Genomic DNA, 9,594 nt, shown 5'->3' on the forward strand with positions numbered 1-9,594 from the left:
TATGTGGTATGTATCTGAGTGAGATGCCGATGTCTTTGCTGGTTCTGTATTTTGGTTTCTGTTTCTAAGCAGCAGTTTTTGCTGCTTCTGTATTTTAAGCAGCTTTTGCTGCTTCTGGATTACAGCTGTCACTACAGACTGTAAGGTTTTAGTGACTGGTGGGGGATAGACGTGTCCGTAACCACAAGCTGTGACTCTTGGGGGACGCCTCAAGAGTGGAAGGGAGTCCGGGAACCCAGACTGCCCTGTTTTGGAATGGAGGAGACAGAGTGCTCCTTCTCTGGGGGAAGACGTGGAATCCTTCCCATCTGAAGTTGTGTTCGGCTGGTTTTATAAAACCAGACTCGGGAGAGTGAGAGTGTGTCTGACTGTGTTAGTCTTGTGTGTGTTTGCATTTTTGTTGTAAGTTTTTGTTGAGTTCTGACATGGGACAGACTGACAGACTGTGACGACATCATTATCTGTGACTTTAGACCATTGGACTGACGGTAGGGTGAGAGGATGGAAAAAAAAAGGAAAAAAAAAAGGAAAAACAAACAAGAGAAATCTGTAACTTGAGTCTGGGGTTGGGCTGCAGTGTGGCTGGTCTGGGCGCCGCTGCCTCTCACGCGTGCAGGAAGAGGGTACATTGCGTGTGAGCATGGGCTCAGGGGCGGCGAGACCAGCCCCGCACGGGCCAGAGGGAGAGGAACCCTCGGGCCCCTGGTCTGGGTCGGAGGTCCGGGACACACTGAGAGTATCGGTCGAGAGACCATCTGAAAACAGGAGGCGGAGTCTGAGGGCCCTGCAGTGCAGGATGGTGGTGAAGGAAGGGCCAGTTCTGGTAAGACACTGTTAAGATTTGCTGAGAAAGACAGGCCAGCTTTGGGTTTGAGAGAGAGAATGGAGTGCAATTTTTGAAACATCAGATGTAGGCTGGCAGAGCAAAGAGACTTTCCAACAAGCCACAATGGCAGCGGCCGGGAGACTACATCTCCCAGCATACAACGGGGCAAACTTCCTATCTGTTACTTCCTGAGAATTGGTAAGGTCCTGAGATTGCCTCCTCTCAGACCTAGCTTTTCAAGAATAGACAGACAGTAATACTGTTCAGAGTGATAAAAGAAGTGGGTACATCAGATAGTCACCCATGTGAGAAAGTTAAGTCTCACAAACAGGACGCAGGGGGTGGGGCCAGAGCCACTTTTCCCCTCATGGAGAACTGAGAACAGAGTGGGGAAGGAGCGGCTGGATAAGAAAGTGCAGCCAGCCAGCGGAGAATACCTACAGGGAAACATAGCTATTACACTTGGAACTGTTACTAGATCAGAGAAGACAACTATGGACATCTGCAAACATCCAAGCCTCAGCTGTGTTTTTTTTACTCTGCCATTGTTGAAATGATTCTAAGTTACAATGCTGTGCTTGTTTGAGAAATCACATACTGTACTATATCTCTGATGTTATCTCCTTATACACTGCTTCTAAGTTCTTTCTGAATTGTTTGGTTATATTACATGCCTATGGAAATTTTACTTACATGTACATCTATGAATTTCATGACAGAGAAGGTTGCAGATTAACTAAAACCAGTGTTACAGAATGGCATGAACCATCCTTAAGTGTGAATATTATAACTGAGCCAGGGTCTTCTAGAGGAACAGTAATTGTTACCAGCTCTGGGGGTTATGAGACTTAGAAAACAGGCTCTGCGGAGTTCTAGAAAAAGAAGAGAGTGTTCCCCTTAACTTGGTGTGCTGTAGGCTTCAGTGAGGTACAATAAGAGTGTAGAGATAGGTGTTTAAACTATGAACATGAAAGAGAAAAAGAAAATGTAGACATGAAAGAGAAGAGGAAAGTATAGACAGTGAAAGAGAAAGGAGAGAAGATAAAGATATAAGGGAAAGAGACAGAGAAAGGAAAGAAAGAAAAAGTTTGCAAAGAAAGAGATAAGCAAGTAGAAACATTGTCCAGAGAGAGGTGAGTGAGACAGTTAAAAGAAAGCTAGCGAGATTGCAGGCAAAAAGGATTGTGGCCAAAGTGTAAGAGAGAAAGACAAGAGATAAGATAGGACTTAGACAGACAGGAAATCTGGGTGACTGAAGGCAGAAGCCAGGCGGAAGAAGAGTGATACAGCAATGCTTACTGGAAAAAGATCAGTGTGCTTACAGTAAAGAGAAAAGACAGACCCCCTGAAGACAAAATTGAAGACACAGATTAAGTTTGCCCAGACAGGACCAGAAGTGACCTGGAGAACCCTCCACTTGCCTTAAAGCTAGAGAAAAAGAGTACCAGCTTCATGAGTTTCAAAAACAGCAGGAAGTCCCAGATATCAGTGAATGGCTAACAGAATTCCCACAAAGACATTTAACCTCTTCAGTTTGCTCCCACCAGAGAAGACTTTTGACATCACCAACTATTCAGCAGCCCCCTGACCAATAGATGAGCCTGTTGCTGACTGAAAGGGTGAGCTTTTCACCACCGGCCATGTTGAATCCTGCCACCTTGCTGCCTGTGACTGACGACTCTTCTCCCATCCATCACTGTGTTGAACTGGTAAGATAAGTGGATGGTGGGAGCGGCGGTGGTAGATGGAAAGTGAGTACATGGTGCAATCTATAGACAAAGAAAACTGCTGACATCTGTAGAAATACTGAGAACCTCTTCGAACCAAAGAAAGTGGCTGTCATCTACAGCCCTGGGCACCAGAGGGCTCAGGACATGACTGCCAAGAAAGCTGCCCAGGGAACAATGATTCTAACAGTTAAGGGTTCCAGAGACTATTCTGACACTCGAGATATCAGTTTCAGATATGCCACTGACGACCATCAAGTGATAGACAAATTGGGCTTTTGTAAATTAATCCTCCCACAAGAAGAAAGACTGTCTGATTTGACGAAAGCTATGGTGAGACTGTACCTTAATCAATGCAAGGCCTTCCATGTATACCATGGAAAAGAGACTGAAGGGCAATTGGCCTGGAGCTTACTGAGAGATGGACTTCACAGAAGTCAAGCTGACAAAATATGAAAATAAATGTCTTTTAGTTTTTATAGATACCTTTTCAGAAAGAATAAAACTGCCAACATGGTGACTAAGAAGATCTGGAAGAAATCTTTTCAAGGTTTGGAATACCCAAGGTAATTGGGTTTGTTGCCCAGATAAGTCAGGGCCTGGCCACATAGCTAGAGATTAATTAGAAATTACATAGGCTCCAGAGTTCAGGACAGGTAAAATAGATAAATAGAATATTAGTTTTTGTTAAGTCCAGAATAGACACCATTCAGCTATTAGTGATAAGATAGAGACATGAGATTTTAGGAGATGAACCTGAAGATATTAATCTGTGATTTTAAGATTAAAATCATTTGCAAATAGAAAGAGTAGGGAATGTAAGGGTAAAAATTAAAACAGCTCAGTAGAGACCACAAACAACTTGGCAAAGTCCGCAGGACAGCTTGCTGAGCTTGCTGAGAATAGCCATAATAAAAATATCAAGCCCCTCTAGGGACGAGGTGACCAGAAATGTAGAAACAACCAAAGACATATCTTGACCAGTCTAAACATGCCCAAGAGAGTAATGGGCCACCTGGTGTTTATCCTAGAAGGTCTGAGGCTTCATGGTCAAAAATAGTGGGCCATCCAACCTGTCAAAATGATTGCTTACGCAAAGTGCTGATGTTTGAAATATCCAATCATATGTAATCGCGCCAGAATTTCCCACTTTTCCCTTCCCCCTTGTGCCTCCCCCTATAAAAGTTCTAAACTTCCTGGGGTCTTCATTGAAATTCTCTCCCCTGCATGGGATGAGTTTCGATCCAAGGGCCCCTGTTAGTAAACTGCCTTTTGCCATTGCATCAAGTCAGTCTCTCGTGTCTCCTTGGGTGCGCGCTAATTGGGACTTGAGTTGGGGGTCTTCTTTCTGGGTCCTTACAGCTTCAGAAATCCCCTAGGCTTTTAGAAACATTAAGTCAGGCCAAACCAGGAATTGTGGCTTTAGCAATGAACAGAATTTAAGGACCAAGTAGCCAGCAGACTGAAGCAGAGATGGAAACTGTATTTAAAGATATTAGAATACAGGCTTAAGTATGGGGTTTGAGAGACAGAGAAATCTCAGAAGAAATTAAGACAGACTCCCATAAGGAGGCAGGGAGTATTTCCAAGTGGAAAGTGGGAAACAAGATGAGGGAGAATAAAACTAGTTCTCTCGGCATTAGCCAGAGCTACTCACTGGTGGCTCTTGGGTTTCATCTCAGAAGTGGGCTAAGAAACTGCCAGGTCCTCAAGAAACTTAGGACAAGTGGCTAACTGTGGCCTCTCAGCTCACTCAGAACCTGTGGCTCCCCTCAGCTCTTCTCATGATGCCTCCACCCGAGCTCTCTCCAGCCCAGTGGCTTGGCTTCCTTCCCTTCCACAGATACTCTTTCCTGCAAACCCTGTCATTTAAGCTGTACCTTTCTGTGGGTCCCTTGGTTCCCTTGGGATGTTGTTGTTGTTGTTTTGGGTTTTTTGGTTTGGTTTGGCCTCTTGGCCCTCTCTCCTCTCTTCTCTTCCTCCCTCCCAACCCTCTCCTCCCGTGATCCAGTTCAGTCTATTAGTCATGTTTAGTCCACGCCCCCCCCCCCTGCTCTGGACTCTCTGCACACTCTGGCTGTGCACTCTCATATCTACAACAACCCCCATCTCTTACTCTCTCTCATTTCTTCAACAACCACCTTCTTTTCAGCTGTACCTTGGAGTACTCATGTCCTCCTGTTCATTCAGAAACCTTCCCTCCTCCTTCCTTTCTCTTTTAATAAAGGACATATGTGAGGTGGTTCTGGGGATGCTTTGGGTGGAATTACAATCTGATAGTCAAACCAAAGGCCACCAGGTTTGCACATAGTTAGTACATGTTCTTTTCTTGCAGCGGGCTTTCTGTTGTGATTCCTAGAAAATTTCCAGTTTATGGCTGGAAATGGAGAAGGGTCTAAACAACTGGTAATCATGCTGGAATCCTTGGTTCTGTGCTGGCAAATGTGTGAACTGGGTTCCAGAGTGAGACAGCGTCTTTCCTTCTCGTGTTCCTCTGGTTTTTTGTTGTTGCTGCTGCTGTTTTGTTTTGGTTGGTTTGGTCTTTTTGCTTGCTTGGGGTGTTTGTTTGTTTGTTTATGCTGCCTAAATGGTAGGTGTTGAAGATATAGAGATGAGATTGTTCAATATAGTAATAAAGAAAGCAGCCACAGTCTGTGAAAGAAAAGTTGACACATAATTCCCTTCAGAAAATACAGTTTATTAAGAGATAGTCCTGAAATTATGGTCAGGCCTTGAGGTGGGGGAGGGGACACCAGATAGGAAAAGGTACAATAGATAGGAGAGGCCAAACATAGCCAGCTTAAAGGGTAGGAGAAGCTTCCCTTTAAAGCCAGGAGGAGCTTCTTTAAGAACGAGACTAGAGACTGTAGAATGCTCAGTCCCACATGGAGCATATATACTGCACCCCTCATTTCAAGGCCCAGGGATAACTGTGGAATAGAGGCAGAAAGACAATAAGAGGAGAGAGTTGATCATTTATAAGGGAACGGTGTCTTTTGGACATGGGAGAGCAGCTGCTCATATGAACTCACAGTGGTTATAGCAGCATGCACCGAACCTGTAAAAGCCCAAGCCAGAATAAATCCCAGCACAAAGATGGGAAATGGGAACCAAATCCCACCCTAGACATGAAGTTATCAGTACTTGTTAGATACTGGCATAGGAAGAGACAGTTTTCATCGAGAGTGTTACTCCAAGCAAGTCAACCATGCTCTAGTGGAAAACCACATATGCAAGAATATTTGGACAGCACAAATCAGCTTTGATGAGTTTTCTAAAAAAAAAAAAAAAAAAAAAAATTATGTGGGGAGGGGATGTGGGGATGTAGATATGGGAAGATTTGGGAAGAGGGTGAATAGGATCTACATACATATGAAATGCTCAAATAACTAATTTCAAAAAAAGAATGAGAATAAAAGACAGAGAGAAAGGGAGTTAGGGAAGGGGAGAGAGAGAAAGAGAGAGAAGAGAGAGAGGAAGAGAGAGAGAGAGAGAGAATAGACAATGCCACCCCAAGAGATAGTGGGAGGAGACCAGAGAATTGTCAGAAAAAAAAAAATCCCTAACAAAGCAGGTATCAGACTTTTATAAATTTGGGAGGATGCTGGGAAAGTTTCACATCACATGATTTAGTTCTTCATAGCGTGTGTTTGACAAAGAGCATGTGCTGTGATGTTTGAATCCACTGGGAAAGACCAAAGATTTAGACTCGATTCAAATTTAGATTAAAAGAATTTATTCTTACTGCTATCCAAAGGACCACAGCCTTATAGCCAAACAGCATGTGTGCTGGAGGACAGATTTAGAAAGGTGGGTGTGGAAGGCGTACATTACAATTATCTATGGAATCCTTGCTGGGCATGAAGACTGATTGATTTTCCTCAGTTTACCCCCTCCTTCCCATTGTAAAGAGATGAAAAGACCACTTTGTAGCTGTAGTTGATTAATTTGCTCTAATCTCCAGCAGCGGCAGCGGCAGTGTGAGTTCCTAGTTCCTCGCTACCTGCCCCGATGTTCTGGATTCTTGAATGAAAGACACACACACACACACACACACACACACACACACACACGCACTCGCGCGCACACAGCATTATATTTAATATGCCTTATTCGGCTCAATGGTTGGGTCACTCCCAAACTTCCACTTTGCTAATTCATGGGGGCCCACTGGGGGCACTCCTCCCCGGCTCTTACGTAATTAATACACCTCCCTTTCTGCTGCTCCCAAGTCCAGATCTTATTCCTTTCGTGGCGTGGCGATTCTGCTTCCTATTCAGTCGGTCCCCTTGTCCACGAATCCTAAGGTCCCACCTCTGTCTCCCTGCCCAGCCATTGGCTGCCGTCAAGTTTATTCACCAATCAGAACCGGCTTGGGGCAGGAACCCTCAGTGCCTTACATGAGGGATTCTCAGATAATTTGGGAACCCAAATAACATAATACAAGCATTAAACCAAATCCACACCACCACTTCCTCCCAGTCCCAGAGCACTGATTTATAAAAGCAGAAAGGAAGCAGCTAGAGGCCTCACAGCAGGAACACCATTTTCCTGTTTTTATCTCACTAGGATCTCACAGGCCCTGTAAGGGATGCCCATTGAAATGGAGTTATGTGTAAATTATTACGCAGATCCAAGCACTCTGGGGCAGTGTCACTTACTGACTGGGACTGAGCAGGCAATAACACAACGCCATCAGGTTGATGGATGTCACATCCCTGCATTCCCCACTGGCTCTTTATCATATGGATCAAATCATTGAGTCAGGCTAAAGTACAGGTTGATACTGAGCCTGTAGAGCCAGTATCTTAACAGAGCTGACCTTTTCCTTAATGTATGCTAACAGCCAGTTTAGAATGTGTGAGCCAATTATAACTGCCCAAGAGCAGTAGGAGAACTGGCCCAGCTATGGTACTTAAAAGGGTGGTGAGCCAATGGAGACCAAGAAAGAAGAGGTTAGTACCAGTCAGAGGCTCGGCTCACTCTTTTGCCCTGTTTAAGTTTTTCTGAATCCAGTGTTCCCCAGGTGATACCTAATTTGTTGGCATAAAAATGACATTTTTAATCTAAAGTCACAAAAGTCTTCCTCTTTTAAGAGTAACAAATCTGGTCCTCTCTGGTTTTGGAGAACCATTCCTGCTAAGGAATCCACTTGGTGTCCTTTGGAGTCCTTTAGGTGGAGTATACCTTGGTCTACCATACTTCAGAGTTTTACAATTCTGATCTTGGATAATTCAGGCCCAAGACACTTGCATCAGCAGTACTGCAATTCCTACCTTTACCAAAAGGGGCACAACTATAGCCGAAATTGCAATTCTCTCTCTCTGTCTCTCTCTCTGTCTCTCTCTCTGTCTCTCTCTCTGTCTCTCTCTCTCTCTCTCTCTCTCTCTCTCTCTCTCTCTCTCTCTCTGTTGTAACCAGGCCTTGTTGGAATTCTTTTTTAAAAATCTATCTATTTATTTATTTATTTATTTATTTATTCATTTTACATCCAGATTGCACCCCCCATTCCACCCTTACAAATCTCTTCCCTCATTACTCCATTTCTTTCTCCTCAGAACACTCCCCACCCTCCAATTGGGTACCACTCCCCTGGGACATCCAGTTGTAGCAGGACTAAGAGCATCCTTTCTCATTGAGGCCAAATGAAGCAGTCAGGGATGAGTAGGGGATCTAATGGCAGCCAATAGAGTCAGACTGTGCTGGCTCAGTCAGAGGGGAAGGCATTGAGGGTGATAGGCTGCGTTGGGTGTCTCTGATCTCCTGCTGCCGTGCCTGTAGACATGCCTATTAGACAGTTCAGTAGCTTGCAGCTGTCCTTTATTAGTACTGAGAGGAGGATACATCCAAACCTTATTTCAAATGGTGTCACTTTATCTCTGTAGGGAGAGCATCAACGATAGGGAACAAATCTATCCAGCCTTTGCCAGTTTCTGCCCAGAACTTAGTCAGAGTCTTTAATAATTCTATTTATCCTACCTGCCCTTAGTTCTGTGGTCTATATGCATGGTGCTCCTTCCAACAGCCCTTTTGTTGTTGTTGTTGCTGTTGTTGTTGTTGTTGTTGAGACTATCAGGCCCTGAAGGTTAGGCTGTTGTCAGACCCCATTAAGAGGGGAGCACAAATTGGGGAATAACATCCATCAGTAACGGTTTAATAACTTACCCTAGCTGTTTCTGACCTGGAAAGAAAGGGTCCTACCCATCTATGAAGTCTAGTAAATACTGGTAACAAGTCTTGTTAGGTAAACTTCAGTAAAATCCAAACCCCAGCATTGGCTGTAACCGTGTTCCTTTGCTCCAATCCCTAGAGGAACAGATTTTCTTCCTTTTGCATTCATTTGGGCACAGGCAGCACAGTAGTTGGTAATTTGTTTAACCCTTTCATCCAGGTGGCTTAGGAAGTATCTGTCTCTGGTCAATTCCTTTAAACTGGTTGATACTAGGTGTGTGGACTGGTGAATTTGTGAGAGAAAGAATGGCCCCAGCCTCTCCAGTAGGATAGTGAGGACACCTGTATAGAAGAGCCCACCATCCTCCGTTTTAGTAGACCTCTGGTGTCTAGCCCAATTTTCCTCCTCATATGTAGGTATGAGGACATCTATACATAGTGCAATCTAGTAGGTCTGAATCAGGCACAGGAGGGTGAGAACTGAGGTGGGGCCCAACGTTTGTAGTGGTCACACTGGCTTGATGGCTGCCCTTCTGCCATGGCATCAGCAAATCTGTTGCCTCAGGCATCTGTCAAGTCCCTTTCTGGTGCCCAGGGCAATGGATGATGGTAAGTCTTTCTGTCAATCAAATAGCTGATAGGAGGGCTGAGATCTATTTTCCATCTTCCTTCTTGCTCCTGGCACAAGACACTGTGAAATAATGCAGTGGCAAACTCATACTGGCTGTTGTTGTAGATGTTCACAGTCCAACCATTTCCCCAACTTATGCCTGGGTCAAGACCACCAGCTCTGCCTTTTGAGCTGATGTTCCCTGAGACAGAGATTGAGTCCAGATTACCCCCTGTGAGTGTCACTATGGCCACCCCTGC

This window comes from Grammomys surdaster, unplaced genomic scaffold (assembly GCF_004785775.1).
Source record: "Grammomys surdaster isolate TR1022 unplaced genomic scaffold, NIH_TR_1.0 382, whole genome shotgun sequence".
Classification (NCBI taxonomy): domain Eukaryota; kingdom Metazoa; phylum Chordata; class Mammalia; order Rodentia; family Muridae; genus Grammomys; species Grammomys surdaster.